A 19908-nucleotide genomic window follows, 5' to 3' on the forward strand; every position below is an offset into this window, starting at 1 on the left:
ATTTCTATGGATTTCTTTGGATTTTTATTAATTGTTTTTGGATTTCTAGGGATTTAATTGGATTTGCATGGATTTCTTTGAATTTCTATGATGGGTTTTGTTTCAATTTCTATAGATTTATTTATGAATTTCTTTGGATTTCTATGGATGTCTGCAGTGTAGATCAGTTAACTAGAGAATTTTGGCATATACTACTACCCTTTTAAGAGATTTCTATAGAATTTTATGAAATTGTATGGATTTCTGTGGATTTATATAGATTTCCATACATTTCAGTTTGTCGAAAAGTTTGGCATGAATTACTACCCTCTGCTGAGATATCTGTAGATTTTAATAGATTTCTATAGAATTTTATGGATTTCTGTGGATTTATACAGATTTCCATAGATTTTAATGGATTTCTGTGAATTTCTATGGATTTTGAAGATCGGTTTACAGGAGAATTGGGCATGAATAACTACCCATTGTAGAGATATCTGTGGATTTTAATAGATTTCTATAGAATTTTATGGATTTCTGTGGATTTATACAGATTTCCATAGATTTTAATGGATTTCTGTGAATTTCTATGGATTTTGAAGATCGGTTTACAGGAGAATTGGGCATGAATTACTACCCATTGTAGAGATATCTGTGGATTTCAATAAATTTTTATGGGATTCCATGGTTTTTATATGAATTTATATAGATTTATTTTGATTTCTATGGATTCTATCGATTTCAATGGATTTCTATGGAGTTTTGTAGATTTCTTTGAATTTCTGTTCTCTCTCGAAAATTCAAAATCCAATTTTGGAATACATATCTCAAAGATTGGAATGTCAGAAAAAAAGTAGTTCTCAATTCCCATACCTATCACCTTAAAGTATCACGCACGAACTCTCCATCATCAAAAACAAGTAATTTCTGATACCTCATGTTCTTCATTAAAATTCTCACAAATTTGAATCATCTTTGCTCCTTGCTGTCATGCTGAATGCAAAACCAACAACAACTGTTTACATCATTAACGCAATCATTTCTGACTCACTGACAATTAAAACAGTAGGTAGAATGCATTTCCAAGTCCAATCATATTGAATACGCCTACAATACCTTTCCCTTGTTCGTCAAACACTCAAAAACTCAATTTCAAAAGGAATAAGGCTGTGCTCCCAGCAGAAAACTGAACTTCATTAATCCAAGTCAGAGTGTGAGTTGACCATCGTCGTTGTCAAGTCAATTCAATTGACATTTCATTTGGAGTCCATCTCCGGAATTTCAGCGAGAGGTATCCATTTCAAAAACAACAACGTTATTCGCACAATTCGCATTATAGAATAGAATCTCTCACTCTTTCTCTTTCTCTCGCCAAACAAAAGTCAATTTCGACCTCATCTGGGAATCCGTTTCGCATCTATACTAACGAAAAGTTCAAATCAATGTTCGTTCTACAACTTCTATAACAAAACGAATGACGAACGTTCCCATGGTGTCTAGGTATTTCTATCTCTTCGAAGAGGACTTGTGTTGGCCGGTTTGGTTGGTAGGCCATCAGCCAGGTTTCATGTACAAATCTCAACACTGAACACGTGGTTAATTGGATTGCCAAAGTTTTCTTTTCTTCCATCTTTTTCCAAAAGTGCAAAAAGTCCCTAGATTCATTTCTCTCTAGAAGCTGTAGGTATATATCTACCTTCATCACATACCGTTAATCAAATTTCCCTTTAAATGCGTCAGTGGAGGGAAATTTCAATTTACAATTCACATTAATATTGCATGTGTTTGTGTATGTGGTTGGCATCCAACACAACAGGAGGAGTTCTCTTTTATGTGGATTCAGCAGACTTGAGGCACTCACTGGACACTGGACAGTGATCCATGTTGAACATATGACCTGGACAAAAAAACACATGTCCAAGTGCACCTTGGTACAATTTTGACCACACAAATAATCCAGACAGACAGCCATCATGACTATTGTTTCATTCCAAGAAAAAGTTCATGTGTTTTGTATAAATGCAACAGTACCGCAGATACAAAGCACAGTTAAGATAATATATATCTCAACCAAAAGTTTGTTTTTACTTTTAGGGTTGCCAAATGGTTTTGTTAGAACTGCAATTACCGCAAGAGACGTTAAACAATAATGTTGGCTCAATCCATTTTATTATTTTAGCTTAAAATACTCACCAACATCATGTCTGTACGACAACTAGAAAAAGAGCTAGAATTTTTTTAATGCAATAAGTTTTCATAAAAAAAGCAAAAAACTAATCTTTTTTTTTTTTCCATCAACATTTAGTCCATTTTTTTATATGACAATCTACTTAAAATTTTATATTACCGGAAAGCTTAACATTTCACCTTTATTTCTATGCCTCAAACATATCTGTACAATGCTTATAAAAAAAGTTAAAACCAACCAAACCAAAAGTTAAACCAACCACGTGAAAATTAAAAATGAGATTACTTTCCGTACTTCCATCGCCGGCAAACCACATCCACCAGTATACTTTTGGACTTTTCGAATTTAAGATTGTGAATGTTTTACTATAAATCAAATAATATATTTCACCAATCAGCATGTGAAGAAAAAATTTTAATCAAATGTTTTATGCAAAAAGATTTCAAAAGCCAAAGTTCTGAAAATGAAATTCTTAAAAATTTTTCACAAATGTGCCTTTTACCTTTCTACTGTATAAATTGTATCTATCTATCAAAATAAAAAAAAAATAATGCTGAAAACGGTAAAAAAAATTCGTTATTCGCTCAAATATCATTTTAAAAAACCCAACTTTTTGCCCATCCATGCACATCCATAGTTGTTATTGGTTCTGTATTTTTTGAATACTTTTAAATACTTTAAGAAATTGTTAAGAATACAAAATCCAAAAAAACGATAAAAAATAGGTGTTTTTGATAAATCATTTTTCGAAAAAATCCGTACTAACCACCTAAATTTTATTTAACTTTTCATTGTTATAAGACATATTGTGGACAAAAATTTGCCCTACCCAAAATCAGGGGCGTACACTCCCTTGGGGCAAGCTGGGCGGTGCCCCGGGGCCCCCGACCGACCCCAGGGCCCCCACTGGAGACAATGCAGGGAAAAAACTGTTAGCATAAATTGAGTTACGAAGTAACCAGTGAGACAAATTATGACATTGGTATAATGCATTGGTAGCCACACAATATATGTATATTGATTTTAAAAAAAGTTACCCCAGGGGCCTCAAAAAAAAAAAATAAACTGCTTTTTTAAAAGAAAAATTATAAGTTTATCTAAGGGCCCCAAAAAATATTACTTGAAAAATCTTTGCCACCACAAATAATACATTAGTGGCCCCAAAAAAGCAAAAAAATATTATTTGAGGATCTTCAAAAGTGGTTCAAAACCATCAAATGGAAAATAAATATAAATTCAGGGGCCCCAACATAAATACATCAGGGCCCAAAATAAAAACATTACGTTATTGGTGGCATTCCGAATATTACTTCAGAACAGAGGCCCCAATACCTATTAATTCTTGGCTCCAAAAAAATTATATTATATTTTAGGGGCGTCTAAGCACTTAATTTTGAGGCTCTAAAAATAATTTTTCAGGGGCCCCACAATTAAAAAAAATATGTCTGATGATGGAAAATAAAACATATATTTATCACTTCAGAACAGAGGCCCCAAGAACTATCAATTCTAAGCTAAAAGAAATTTTATTTTAGGGGTCTCTAAATATTTAATTTTGGGGGCCCCTAGTACAAGTGTTTACTACTTTTATAAAAGACATTTTAAGTAAGTATAGCAAAGTGCATTACGAACATATTAAAAAATTAAAATAAACCTAAAAATAAATAAGCCATCCAAAAAAAAACTATGGCGTATACGTAATTTTTTTTTAACTAAGGGGCCCCCAAATATCAAAGGGGCCCCAAAATTTAGTCTTACCCCGGGGCCCCGGCTACTCAACGTACGCCACTGCCCAAAATGACGACTTTTCGAGGCTCTTTTAGTTCAAAAATATATACAACAGTGATTTTTTAGAAATTTCTGAAACTTTTGACTTTGATTAAAAAATTAAAACTATAACAACCTGTGTCTAAGGAATTTATAAAATGCTTAAAAGATATCTAGGGAACAGAGTTTTGTACGTTAGACAAGGAACAAGTATTTATTTATATTTTAAAGACATACTGACTGGAGTACCACAGGGTAGTCTCCTAGGACCAATTTTGTTCCTTTTTTTATTTTGATTTAGCTTGACGAACTAAATTCAATTCAATTTAAAATTTTAGCAAAGCTATTAATATCGATGATGAACAAAATCCATCTCCAGCGGCAACCCTGTTTGTATACAATCATACCACTTTAGTGGTTTTTGGTTTTGCAAAATTGTTTCTTTCGAGACTCTACACACAAAGACTATAGTTACCTTCCTTACCAAAAGAAAAAAAACTCCAAATCCTTACATAGATGAATACACCCACATTTGCTCTGTACGCGAACCTACCATAAGATGCAATATAATTCAAAAGGGACTTTATAGTGATCCTTTTGTGTCTTATATGGAGCCAGGCTTAGTTGTTCCCATATACTTTACTTTAGAGCAAAACTCGAGGGTTTCTAAGTCAAATGATAAATTGCCAAAACTATTTGGGAATTAAAGGAATGAGAATGAAAAATCTATGCGGCTGATGTACACCTCCTTCTACCCCCTGTGCTCTTTATCAAGTGAAGTGGTATCCGTTTCCGTTTCCGTCGTGTGCATCCTTTTTCCTCATTCTCATCGTCGTTCTTTTTTTTTTTCGCTGGTTAAAGTTGTTCTTCTTTTGCCTCTTACTTAAGTGGATGGGATTTTTATTATATAATTTTTTTTATTTGTGTTTGTATACATGAATGTGTGTGTGTATAGTTTTCCTTTTTGAAAACTAGCGAGTCCGGTCAAAGGGTAAGAGATGAGTTTGACTATACTCGAAATGCTTGAAAGATTGTGCGAGTATCTCGTCTGAATTATGAGAATGGATGTGACATGGATGCACTATAGAAACAGTTATGTGTGTTTGTGTGTATTTGTATGGCTGGTATATAGCTTGACAGACGACCACCACTGATAGATGGGATCGCTTCATCTTTCTATCTCTTCTCTAGAAGTCGCCTTCTTCGTCCCGTTTTGTGAATTTTGTTTTGCAATTTATGAAAGTGATTTTGATATGAACTCTGTGTCCGTTCACGTCCTTTCTGTCCGTTCATTTGTCCAAAAGAAGAGAAAAGAGAGAAAGAGAGAGAGAAGAACTCTGATATGCTACTTTGTGAAAAATGATTTAGATTTATCTATGGAAAATCCTTTGATGCATAATCCAATGAAATACAAAAATAAGCTAAAGCTATACCTACACACAAAGTTTACTGATAAATAAAGCATTAAAGGATTCACATGTTGTTGTATAGTGTTTTGTGTGCAGTAAGGACATTAGCTTGTTATGAAATTAATCTAGAAATACCTTTTGTAACTATGTCAAAGAGGTCAATGGACAAAGTGAGTTATTTTAAGTTAATAAAAATATTTTGTTTAATGAATTCCTTCATTTCAAGAAACTGCATTATAGGAGTCTTATAGAAGTTTTATAGAAAAATCCTTTAAAATTGAAGCTTAAAAGAGCTATGTCCAATTTTCTATGATTTATAGGATTATGTAACTATACCCAAAGACTTACTTACTTGTCAAGTACCCTATCCCCCCCCCCCTTCCCCCTCAGCATTCTTAAAACTCAAAACCAATCTGTCGTTGTCTCCTTGTTGAAAGCAGCTTACTGGGCAAATCCTAATATCTAATTCACGGTGTAAAATAAATCAAATTTTATTGCAAAGATTCACCCAAAGCCCTCATCACTTGAAGACAAAAGAATTGGGACATTACTCTAAAAGTTACTCTCTTTTGTAATCCCTCATTTTTAGAATCAATAAGTCCTTTCATTGTATATGGCCAAATAAAATCATCATTTTTGTTTTTTTTTTCTCTGTTGGTAAATACAAAATTCTTAAAAATCACCGATTATCCCCTATTTGTGTGTTTGAAATCCTCAAATCTATACTACAAAAAAGTACCTAGACCCTAGCCCAACTTTGGGTATAGAATGAAACATAATTTCTAAGGTTGACTTTGGCAAACAAATAGATCCCTTTGATATGAGATTGATAGGTAAATCACAGCATTTTTATACTTTACCGTGTACCATTTATTTGTCGACCTTAAAAAGAAGAAGACGAAGAAGAAGAAAAACCCATAATCCGCTCGATAAATGTTCCAGGATCAGAGCTTAATCAGATTTTGTTTCAGGAAACAATTTGCCTACAGATTTTTTTTTTTTTGTTCCTTTTTTTTTCAAAACGAAAAGGGACACGAAAAAAAAAATCTGGGGAAAAAAAATTGAACCCCACATAACATTTTTCTTATATTGGATTGTATTGTTTACTAGGCATTTTGGCAGCTTTTGAAAATCACACCCAAGTCAGAGGAGATGAACACAAAAAAAAAAAAAAGGTATCCAATAAAATATGCAGGTGGACGACCTAAGTCCTTTCAATTCTGTTGACATTGTATTGAGATTTCATTCTAAATTGGACTGAGAATTTTTTTTTGAAAGGGGAAACAATTTTGGAAGGTTTGATATAATAGACTGTTGTAGGGCACAAGGGTATGATTTAATTTGGGTTTTTGGGAGATTTTTTTTTCTGTTTGTGTTTAAAGAGATATTAAATCAAAAAGGCATGTAAGGTTGGCTGGAAAATATGATACTTGCGAAATAAAGGAAAATAGTATCTAAAAAAAGGGGTTTATTTAATCTTTTTTTAGAAACATATGTAAATACTGAAAAAATGTACTTGCGTTTTTCGCGAGGCATTTTTTTTTTTTTTTTTTTGACGTGTTAACGTCTTATAAATAGATGAACACTTTCGCAGTGCGGCAAAAATTTCAATTAAATTTAAAATTAAAAATAAACTATTAGAGATACAAAAATCTTCTATAGCTTATTTGAAAGATAATAACTTAAAGTTGAATACATTTGAAGGATTTTAAAAAATTTCATCTTTTAATAGGGTAAATAGGGGTAAAACATAATTTCAAAAAATTGGCTATTTTCTAAACGCGACAATGTAAAGAGTTGGATTTTTTTTAATCAATACACAGTGGGTCCCGCCATAGGTCAAAAATAAAAAAAGTAAATGTCAATTTTTTAAAATCCAATGATTAAACAACGTTCTACAATCTCCTATCCATTCAAAGTCGGTATATAAAAAAAGGTAGGTACAGTTTTTTAATCGCTGCAGTTATAAGGTGTGAACTTGCGATAGTGATAGCGGGTGTTAAAAATTGTGAACAGTATTAAATTGTTATGGATATTAAACGAGAAGATTAATACTTTCTAAAAAAATAAATTATATTGTTAAATAACATTAAGGCTTATTGTAATGGATCTCGTTAGCGAAGCAATTTTAACCATTTTTATTTAGCTCAATTTTCATTAAATTAGAGATTTAGTTGGTTTTCCTTCGAGTGCCCTCTACAATTTAAGTTCTCAAATGAAGAATACCGTCCTACCTTTCGAAATAAAAGCGCCGTTTTTTCCCCTTTTCGAGTAATACGAGTTTAAATGATGAAAAACGGAGAAAAAAAAATTACAACGTAAAACTAAAAAAAATCCTTTTTGGCACTATTATTTTTATAAAAGACTGAACTAGAGGCTAAGGGTAAAGTGCTCGACTGACAGGCAGGTCCATTTCCGGCATTAACCATTTTTTTTTTTTATATTTTCAAAAAAAAATTTTTTTTTACCTTTTTTTATTTTTCTTGAAAATAACCAAAATTTTAAAAAACTGACTTGATGCATTTTTTTGCAATAATAAATCATATAAAATGATAATACAGGTGTTTCATTAAAAAAAAAATGGTCATTATATTTTTGACCGCACTTTGTATGGGAGGTGACCCACTATGCAATAGATAAATTTATTGCAAGACTAACATCGGTATTGACAAAAATTCTAAAAAATTTCAAAACTAAGTAATAAATGGTTTTCTAAAACTAAAACATGACGTAGACCTTTGACTTAGTAGTGATTTATAGGTAGGGGCAATTTTTTTTGACAATTTGAAAAACGTCATTCGAAAGATAATAAAAAAAAAGTTAGGGGTCTAATACGGATTTTTTTTTTAAATCTCTGTTTTTCGAAATATGAATTTTTGAAAAACACCTGCTTATTTTGGGGTATTTTTTGGTGAGCTTTTATTATTTTTAATTTTTCGTATCATTCAAAAAATCTCAAACTTATAGAACATGTAGCCTATGACCGTACGCATACATGTTTAAAAATTTGGTATTTTTAAATGATTTTTGACCGAATAACGGGAAGTTTTTTGACCATTTTAACCGTTTTTTATTTTTATCTTTTTTTCTTCAGCAGGTAAATGAATGAAATTTATAATGTAGATAGATAATAGGAAGGACTATATCTGTGCAAAATTTCAATCAATTTTGTAGTCACAATTTTTAGATAACGCTAAAATAATGTTCTATTTTTCAACAGGTTATATCTTTTGATCTAGAGCACATACAAATGTGATTTAATTTTATTGAGCATCCTGATATTGCCTTTCATTTGATATATTACACATAACTGTACATTCACTACAATCTACACAATGTTAAATTAAAAAACTTGCGAAATATGTACCTCAAAACACCTGTGGAGATCTGTTGATCATGAACAGCCACCAGGAATTTCGACATGGTTGGCTTTAAAAAATTCCTAATTTTTTTTCTAGGCATCGCAGAAATAAGATTGAAACGTCATATGAAAGGTGAAATAATAAGCTTTCACAAGATATACATTTTTCTATAGGTTGTCATTGAAATAATTGATTCAATAGCTGTGCGAAGATAAAATTAAGTTTTTTTTTTTGCTTTTTTTGATGAAAATTGGTCGAGTTCAAAAAACTCTAGCTCTTTTTGTAGATGTCTAATTGTTTTTAGCTTTTTCTTATAAATTAGATTGTTGAAATAAATAAACGATGTATGAAATAAATAAACGCTTCAATTGACTAATTTTAAACAAAAGTACACAACCTGTTTCCTTACGACGTTATCACGTAAAATCATCGTCCGTAAACCGGCTTTAGAGACAACCTCTTTTTGAAGTTATACTTCTTATGGGAGGGTGGGTATGAAAATTTACTTTTTGACAAGAATGTCAAAGGGATTATGACGCGATCACCCTGGGTAGCAGGGCTGTCGTTTCACCTTTAGAGTACGCAGTACTTTAGTATTTAAAAATGCAGTACGCCACAGTACGGCAAACATAAAACACACAACACGTAGCAAGTTACATGTTTCATGTGGCAAGTTGCATGTGGCAAGTTGCATGTGGCAAGTTGCATGTGGCAAGTTACATGTGGCAAGTTGCCAGGGTTGCAAAAAGCTAACATTTCAGCTCAGCTCACAGCTCAGCTCAAATTTGAGCTAGGTACCATAGCTTAGCTCATTTGAGCTGAGCTGAAAGTGAGCTGAGCTGAAAGTGAGCGCCCCAACTTCCAACGCCTATATCTCGGAATTTTGAAAACAATGAAAAAAAATTTTTTGATGCCAAAAGGTAGCGGGGACTCTAACCTACATTTGGGTACAACTTCCATCCCTGTAGGTACACGCGTTCTCAAACCAGGAGAACTTAAAGGTAAAAAAAAAGTTAAGCCTGATTCTGAAAAAATAGGCATGATGTGGCGGTTTAACATGCAAAGCGATTTTTTAAAAATCTGACAATGTGCAAAGCGTAGGCCCATGACACAAGCTATCATTTGGCACCACTCCCAAAAATTGCTCTCAAGCGGTTTAGCTTCCAGGAGCGTTCAAAGATTCGGGGATTTTTCGAAAAAAAAATTTACCCCAACTTTCAAACACGATTTTCTCGGAATTTTGAAAAAAATCGAAAAACCGGATTATACCACTTTCGGGTAGCTGAGAATATAAGCTTTCATATGGCACCACTCCCCTGTCTCTAGATCAAAGCCTTGCAACGCCTATATCTCGGAATTTTGAAAAAAAATGAAAAAAATTTTTTTGATGCCAAAAGGTAGCGGGGACTCTAACCTACATTTGGGTACAACGTCCATCCCTGTAGGTACACGCGTTCTCAAACCAGGAGAACTTAAAGGTAAAAAAAAAGTTAAGCCCGATTCTGAAAAAAAGGCATGATGTGGCGGTTTAACATGGAAGGCGATTTTTTAAAAATCTGATAATGTGCAAAGCGTAGGCCCATGACACAAGCTATCATTTGGCACCACTCCCAAAAATTGCTCTCAAGCGGTTTAGCTTCCAGGAGCGTTCAAAGATTCGGGGATTTTTCGAAAAAAAAATTTACCCCATTTTTCAAACGCGATTTTCTCAGAATTTTGAAAAAAGTCGTAAAACCGGACTGTACCTGATTTTTTTTATGATTAAAAAAGAAATATTTTACTAAAAAAATAGAAATATATTTACTATTAACCCTAGAAAGATAATCTACGTCTGTAAGACGTATGGCGTGTAAAGAACTGTTTTATCTAATTCAATTCAAATTTCTGGGTTTTTGTTAAATTGATTTGATTTATTATATCACTTCTTTAAAATAATCTAAGTAATGAGTTAAATAAATATGACAAAAAGTGTTAACATAAGACCAAAAATCTTTTTTAGAATCATACGTCTCTGAGACGTATATTATGATTATCTTTCTAGGGTTAAAAAAACCAAGAGAAAGATCACGAAAAATTATCTGTTTTATTTATAAAAATATCCATGTGTTAAAATAATTCCATTAATAACTAGAACCAAACTATGGTGTTTTATAAAAGTTTAAAATATCTTCATATTTCATTATACTTTCCAAATAAAAATCAATGTATCCTCTCACCCATCACAGCTCAGCTCAGCTCACTTTACCTTAGCTCACCCAACAGCTCAGCTCAGCTCACCCAACAGCTCAGCTCAACCATCAGCTCAGCTCACTTTCAGCTCAGCTCAAATGAGCTGAGCTATGGTACATACCTCAAAAGTAAGCTATCTCAAAATTTGAGCTGAGCTGTGAGCTGAGCTCAGCTCACTTTTGAGCTTTGTAGCAACCCTGCAAGTTCCATATTGCTACTACTAGTGCTGAAGCACACACAATTCTCTTAAAATAACCATATCGCACATTTTATGCTCAATTCATTTAGTTTCGTTAAGCGTATACCGTACGTTCTGAACCGCACAACATGTGTAAATTTCACAGAATAAATTGAAAACTACATGGACGCAAGGAGGATGAAAGAATTAATTTATTGTTCACTTGATAAAAATGTAAAAAAACGATGTGTGGATTAATTAATTTAATAATAGAAATTAAAAATATCAAATGAAATTCATTTACATATACTGAATGAGAAGTATAACTTCAGTCGCGTGTACATGTGTACACACACTCTTTTTTTTTGTTTGTTCTTTTAAGAGCCTTATCCAATCGAGGTTTCATATTAGTAGAAACTCACACTTTACAAAAAAGAGTGTGTGTACACATGTACACGCGACTGAAGTTATACTTCTCATTCAGTATATGTAAATGAATTTCATTTGATATTTTTAATTTCTATTATTAAATTAATTAATCCACACATCGTTTTTTTACATTTTTATCAAGTGAACAATAAATTAATTCTTTCATCCTCCTTGCGTCCATGTAGTTTTCAATTTATTCTGTGAAATTTACTCATGTTGTGCGGTTCAGAACGTTTGGTATATGCTTAACGAAAGTAAACGAATTGAGCATAAAATGTGCAATATGGTAATTTTATGAGAATTGTAGTACTAGTAGTAGCAATATGCAACTTGCAGGGTTGCTACAAAGCTCAAAAGTGAGCTGAGCTCAGCTCACAGCTCAGCTCAAATTTTGAGCTAGCTCACTTTTGAGCTATGTACCATAGCTCAGCTCATTTGAGCTGAGCTGAAAGTGAGCTGAGCTGATGGTTGAGCTGAGCTGTTGGGTGAGCTGAGGTGTCGGTGAGCTGAGCTGAGCTGCTAGGTGAGCTAAGGTAAAGTTAGCTGAGCTGTGATGGGTGATAGGATACATTGATTTTTATTTGGAAAGTATAATGAAATATGAAGATATTTTAAACTTTTATAAAACACCATAGCTTAAGATGTTTGGTTCTAGTTATTAATGTAATTATTTTAACACATGAATATTTTTATAAATAAAACAGATAATTTTTCTTGATCTTTTCTCTTGGTTTTTTTAATAGTAAACATATTTCAATTTTTTAGTAAAATATTTCTTTTTTTATCATAAAAAAAAATTCCGGTACAATCCGGTTTTTCGACTTTTTTCAAAATTCCGAGAAAATCGCGTTTGAAAGTTGGGGTAAAATTTTTTTTCAAAAAATTAACGAATATTTGAACGCTCCTGAAAGCTAAACCGCTTGAGAGCAATTTTTGGGAGTGATGCCAAATGACAGCTTGTGTCATGCCTATTTTTTCAGAATCGTGCCTATTTTTTTTTTACTTTTAAGTTCTCTCGGTTTGAGAACGCGTGGACCTACAGGGATGAGAGTTGTACCCAAATGTAGGTTAGAGTCCCCGCTACCTTTTGACATCAACATTTTTTTTTTTCGTTTTCTTCAAAATTCCGAGATATAGGCGTTGGAAGTTGAGGCGCTCACTTTCAGCTCAGCTCACTTTCAGCTCAGCTCAAATGAGCTAAGCTATGGTACCTAGCTCAAATTTGAGCTGAGCTGTGAGCTGAGCTAAACTGTGAGGTTTTTGCAACCCTGGCAACTTGCCACATGGAAATTACCACATGCAACTTGCCACATGCTACTTGCCACATGTAACTTGCCACATGCAACTTTCCACACGCAACTTGCCACATGCAGCTTGCCACACGCAACTTGCCAAATACAACTTGCCACATGCAACTTGCCACATGAAACATGTAACTTGCAACGTGTTGTGTGTTTTATGTTTGCCGTTCTGTGGCGTGCTGCATTTTTAAATACTAAAGTACTTCCTACTCTAAAGGTGAAACGACAGCCCTGCTACCCAGGGTGATCGCGTCATAATCCCTTTGACATTCTTGTCAAAAAGTAAATTTTCATACCCACCCTCCCATAAGAAGTATAACTTCAAAAAACAGGTCCATAGATTTGCTGAAAATGTAATTAGTAAACTCGTGACTTCACCTCTGTGTGGATTAATTTTCGATATTGCAATTGAATGATGAAATAAAATATTTGACTGAGTCGCGTAAAATCTGAAAAAAGTTGTTTCATGTTTGACCATTTGGTGTTCCCGTTAGTTTGAAAAATGTGGTACTTTTAAAATTTCAAGTCACAAGCTTAAAATTTTTTTCAACAGCCTTTCTAAAGGCTGAAAAATTCTCGTACTCGTAGGTTTTATTATAATGTCTGCTCTTTAAGTTTTGACTATCGAACCCAAAATTGTACTCCTTGCCTTGCTTGATGAAATGTAGTTTTCATAGAAAGCATTAGTGCATAAGGCAAAAAAGGATTAAAGTCAAGTGGTAGTAGGAGAGAATTGTTTAAGTTTGACCATCCCTGTTGCCAGACCTTGCAATATTATAAGAATTGACATGAGGTTAGAGTCATTAAGGGTGAGATTGCGCAGTGGGTAAGAGCGCGCACTGCTTATTTCTCGAGTTGTGTCCAAACAAAATTAAAACGAAAAATGAGGAAATCAGCTCTTAGTAAGGCGTCAATAAGTGACGATCTTCGCGAGTGTGTGTCCAGCTCCATTTTATTTTAAAAGAGGGTTGAAAAAACCCGGCTAAAAACAAAAAAAAAGTTGTGCTGGAAAAGTGTGTGGCGTGTCGGCGTGGCAGCATTAGATTCTGAGAGTAGCATATATTTTTGAATAGTGCATATTTATATTTGATTTTAGTCAAAAATTTGTTAGACTTTGATTTATTTAATTATAAATTTGATAAATAGAAAAAAAAGTACCTTCGAGGGTAAAAAAGAGCACGCACTTCTTCCCATATTAAACTTTTCTTTTTTTAATCTGATTTACAGTACAGAGAATTTTTAAACTTGAATCTTGAGAAACGAAGGCTGTAATTCATGAATTCTAAAAAAGAAAGGCTCTGATTTAATTAGAAACATTTTTTGTTTGTTTTGTTTTATAAAAAAGTTTAAGTTTTTGTATTTGAACTTAATTTGTTTTTTCTTTAATATTTTCATTCATTTTAGTGAAAACTTGCAACTTTTGAAAGAAAGTTTTGTTTAACTTAGTATGTATTACATTAAGTTTTTAGAAATTTAGTAGCCCTAAGCTGTCAAGATATTAAAATTGTGTGCGCGCTCTTACCCAAGACTTTGCGCCATCTTACCCTGACTTAGGGGCAAGAGTGTACACTTTGACTTCATACGGTTTTTGCTTTGAATCATATGAAATATTTAAACTAAAAAACTTTTTTTTGTGTTTTCTTGCTCCCAAAATATAGGTTTATCAAATGTAAAAAACCTTATGCTGATATCTCTTACAGAATCTTCACAATTTTGCCTTAAAGTGAAAAGTGCGCGCACTTACCCCAACCAACTCTAAAACCATTTATTTCTTCTGCTATTGTTTTTATTCTTCTATCGTTAAGTAATAAAACTTAAGAAAAAAGCCTTAAAGGAAAACACACAAAGAAAAGTTCCCTAGAAATCTATAAATATTTTATTAAATTAAATTGAGAAAACTTAAATGAACGCACTCCATACAATTATCAACCTTGAATGCATAGATTCACTCTTCTCTTCTCAAGTTAACCTAGTTGTCAACAACAACAACTCATATACATTATCTTCTATAATATTCACAAAACATACCTCCTTGCGCTCCTCTCTCAAAAGCAATTCAAATATAAAGAGAACATACGAAAGTTGTACAGAAAGAAAAAAAAAAGACAAGAATTATGAGTATATTTCAAACAAAATACTTCAAAATGAAAAAGTTCACGGTCACGACAATGCACTCTAGAGTCATTCACCATATAAATATTCCATACTGGCAAAAAGGATTCTAGAGCATGACTTTTCAACATAGTCTCACATACACACAGGTACCTTATACAGATCAACATATTCATACACAAGACATGGCAATCCATTCAAAGCTATTTAGACAAATATCCTTTCACATATTCATTAGCTCAAGAGTCCACCATACACAAAAATATATACATATATCTACTTCTAGGAGCATAACGTTGCTTGCTTTGCTTTTATTTTACCCTCTCACAAGCCACTAACGTCGTGTAATCCTTATAATATCCCCTTGGAGCTCAGAGTCGTACACTCGGCGTACAGCACACTCCTGTACTCATTTGTGTTTCACATACCTACACGACCCACTTATGTCAAAAAGGTTCCCCTAATATCCTTTAACATTGGCTTCCGGGTAATTGCAAACTTTTAGGATGAAAACTCACCTACCAACCTACACACAATACACACACACAATACACACACACTGTATAAAGTTCTCTTTGCCTTTTAAATGGGAAAACTTTTGCATGTTAAACTCGGCTAGCGGTATCCGAAATGCAACCGTACCCTAATTATAGGCAATGTTTTCCGTTTTCCTTGTTTTTTTTGCTTCTGCCCCTCTGGCTAACAAAACGGGTCCAAGTTTGCTTGCATTTTGTATGTTCATGTGGTGACGACGACAGCGATGCCAGAGTGGGAGGTATAGAGAGAAGTCATTTAGCCCAGGTGGCGCTGGCTGCAATGTATCGCTATCGTCTTTTGAGCCGTTTGTATTGCAGACATTTTACCATTTTTTATGTCATTCATTTGTCACATACTTTCAGGTGTTGTTTCTGTTTTTTTGAGTGTGTGATTTGATGTCACATCACACATCTTTCACATATAGAGGTTCGGTTCGGGGTCGGGCTAAAGGTCAGTTTCTCTCCCTGTCAGCATTGCACATTTGTGACATAACACAAAAACTAACCTTTTTCGACTACAAAGCAAAGCTGAATTCTTTCTATATAAGTTCTGTGCCATTAGGAGAATAAACAAACACCATGTCGTGATGATTGAAAGAAAATTCTCCTTTTGAAAACGAGAACTTTTTCTATCACTGCGATGCTTGATGATGATGTATTTGACAGGTAAATATCAACAAAAATAACGGGGTTCTGTGTCCTGTTCACTATTTAAAGATTGAGTATAAGCAAACTTTGGCAAACAATAACAGACTAACTATACTAAAAAAAACCCCCCACGATGATTGTTTTGTGTGTGTTTTTCGTTTAAATGATTGACATTGGACTTGACAGAATTCTTGTGATGGTTTTGAATGAAAGAAAGAGAGAGAGAGAGGGTTTATTTGATGTGTTTTAGGTCTAATGGCTATTTAATGAGGTCGTCGACTATATATTCCATCGTTAAAATTGCCTACAATTTGAGTATGTATGTGAAGTTCAAGGAAAAGGATTATTATACTCGGATATGTCTTGAAGAATTGTTTGGCTATTGAAATACACAAATGACAAGTTGCTTATGGTTATGATATGGAGGGGTTATTAGAGAGTATTATTTTGAATGACATAATGAGTCTCGAGAGAGTTATTGTTGACAATAATAATGTTTAGAAAATTGTAAAGAAAGCTCTTTTGGCAACAAAAGATGACCATTCAGATTGTTGGAGATTGTTTTTTTTTTCCAAAGGCATGAAAACGGATGGTTTCTTGAGGTCAAGGTCGAGGAAGGATGTTCAGTTGGGAAGAACCGCAACACTTTTAATAGGTATTTTAGTACAATTTTGTGTGTGAATACTAAGTTTCTTGATTCTTTCTTTAGAAATATCACGGCCACAGTCTTTGCTGTCTTTTAATATTTCTAAAATATATAGTTGTTTAAGGTAATTTTCAAAAAATAACCGCTGATCATAAATTCTAAAATAATTTAAAAAAATGGACAGATTTAATACAATAAGCTTCTAGGTGTCATGAGATAATTTCGGAAAGTGACGAAGTTATTCACGGAAGGTATAAACGGGTTACTTTGGGTAAGTATAAACGGTTCTCCACAAAGGCATCGAGACTTTCTTCCGTTAGTTTATATGTTTGCACCGGGAAACTGTAGGGAACTATCACCTGTATTTTTGTTTAAATAACAAGTATACACCAGAGTGAACTGTCTGTGAAATCCCTTATTCAAACTCTCTTAAAGTTAAATCGGTTAGATCTCAAAAGAAAACAAAGTAAATAAATGGGTTTACAACACGCACAGTTTTGTTGACAATTCAACTCTAGCACACCCAAAAAAATACCTTTTTTCTTTTCTCATTATATTAATTTTTTATTTTAAAAGCTTACAAAAAAATTATACCATTAAAAAGCCAAATATTTCTTCTAAATAATAAAACCATTTTAAAATTTTTACAATGCACAAAAAGTATTAAAATAATTTATTAAAAACAATCATTTCTTATGAAAAAAGTGAAAAAATCATTTCCATCACCCAAAAATGTTGTATTCTAAAATTTTATTTTACCGTTATCTCAAAATTGTGTTTACGAAAATGATTTAGTCGTGATCATGGTCTATCATTACTCTATATACTCTATTCCTGTATATATTAAAGAAAAAAAGATAAAAATAATAAACGATGAAAATCGGTTAAAAACGGTCAAAAAACGTGTTTTTTAAAAACTTGTTTGTTTCTTACGTTGTTCAGTCAAAACTCACTAAACGATTCGTAGTTTCTGCACATGTATGCATAAGGCCAAAACCTACATGTCTTATAAGTTTTGAACGCTCCAAAAAAAGCTAAAAATTAAAAATTACCCAAAAATACCCTTAAAAAACAAGGTGTTTTTCAAAAATTCATATTTCCAAACGCAGAGTGTTGGAAAAAAAATAGATATCAGGCTCCTAATTTTTTTGTTCCTCATCTTTCACCGGGCATCTTTAGAATTGTCAAAAAAAAATTCCTTTACGCAAAATCATCATTTTGTCATAGCCCCAACATGTGTACAACGTTCAAACAAAAAGTTATAGCTTAGTTTAAAATTTTTTTTTAAATGCAGTTATTCTTAAATTAATCTCATCTATCTATACCTATAGCAAAAAAAATTAACTCCCTATAACTTCGTGTTTAGATTTAAGCCCAAATTCATCTTTCCGTTTTACGGCCCTGTTTACCCTATTAAATGATGGAATTTTTAAAAATCCTTCATTTGGATTAAGCTTTAGGTTATTATCTTTCAAATAAGCTATAGAAGATTTTTGTATCTCTAATAGTTTATTTTTAATTGAAATTTTTTGCCGCATTGCGAAAGTGCGAGAGTGTAACGTTAGAAAATGGCGTCACTTTTTTGTGGTGGCTGCCATGGTTCATCGATTTATAAGACGTTTTCACGTCAAAAAAAAAAAAAACGAAAAACTGCATATTTTTTAAGTGTGTACTCCTCCGTATGAAAAATTGAGTTGCATATACAAATAAATTTTTGCTAAAAATACTCAACATTAGTGATAGGAACTATCGAATTAAAACTATCAAACTATCGATAGTTGTAAAATTTTCATTCATTACATAGTTTGGAATCATTCATTCATTCATTCATTTTGTTACTATTTTCATTCGAATAGTTTTTTTTTTTTTATTCGATAGTTTTTTCATTCAAATAGTTTTTTTATACTATAGTTTTTTCACTCGAATATTTTTTTTAAACGATAGTTTTTTTATTCGAATATTTTTTTTTTTTTTGATTCGATAGTTTTTATTCGATAGTTTATTCGATAGTTTTTATTAGATAGTTTTAGTCGATAGTTTTTATTCGAATGAATAAATGAATGAACTATTCGATAGTTCAAATCATTCAATATTTCCCATCACTACTGAACATACCTTCATTGTCGATATCCATACCAAAGTTTTTTACCAAAATCACTTTTAAGATAAAAGTCACTCTGAGAAAATTCACTTTATTTTAAAAAGCAAACAAATTCGTGCTTTTTCAACTAGTGCAAGTTGTAACAACTGATGGTGTTGCGAACCGGGGTGACCAATTTAAAGATAGACTTCACAAAAGACTAGCCTGGTTACCTAGATACTTGTAATGGGTTATGGGCCATCCTTGGAAGCAAAGTTTATCGCGGCGCGAAGGGGCGATCAAAAAAAAATAAGTCTGAACTTCTATTTTTGCGCGGGTGATTTTTTGCATAGGAAAAACTGGCCCAATCATTGACAGTTTCGATTTTTAACCATGCTTTTGGTATTCAAATGTTCCAAAACCCAGTGGTTCATTGTCAAGGTCTTACGTCGCACATAGGAGTATTCTGGTCGAAAAGCTGGACAAAAGTCGATTTTCTAAAAATCAAAATTTTGAATTAAATTTTTTACAAAGTGGATGGTAAATATACATGGGCTCATATGATGCACTTCTTTTTTTTTTTGTGGTTAAGTGTGTGGTGTGACAAAACAAGTTCAAAGTCAGCTTTTTATTTTCTGGATTTTTTTTTTTGTAATTTATGGTGATTTGGTGAGTATTGTTAGGAGATTGATTGTGAGCGAGTGTGCTTTTAAACATAAAATTTTCAAATGAAAAATACAATTGCAGGTATTGAATAATAATTAAACAGAAGTTATGGAAATATTAAATGTTTTTTGTTCAATTAAATGACAGTGGGAAAAGAGTCTGCCACATACATATATTTATTTTTATTGCTTTTTTTTAAAGTCTAATTGCTTTATTATAGTATACCCTACTATACTGCTTCGATACACAGATTTATGATAACTTTGACTATTCTTTTAATTTAATATTAAAAATTTGGTTGCGAATATTTGCGATTAACAAAATAATTTGCGAATGAAATTTTCACTTTTAGTAAAAATCACTCATACACCCTACGTG

General features: G+C 32.6%; 1 long non-coding RNA gene across 1 annotated transcript in view; it reads left to right on the plus strand.

Annotated features, from left to right (window-relative positions):
* LOC129910181 (uncharacterized) overlaps positions 1–7388 on the plus strand; it is a 283266-nt gene extending 275878 nt beyond the window's left edge. Inside the window, exon 3 of the long non-coding RNA XR_008771487.1 lies at positions 7284–7388. This is a non-coding gene — a long non-coding RNA (uncharacterized LOC129910181). The remainder of the gene's footprint in view (positions 1–7283) is intronic.
* The last annotated feature ends 12520 nt before the right edge of the window (positions 7389–19908 follow it).

Source organism: Episyrphus balteatus, chromosome 2, assembly GCF_945859705.1.
Source record: "Episyrphus balteatus chromosome 2, idEpiBalt1.1, whole genome shotgun sequence".
In the NCBI taxonomy this organism is placed as follows: Eukaryota; Metazoa; Arthropoda; class Insecta; order Diptera; family Syrphidae; genus Episyrphus; species Episyrphus balteatus.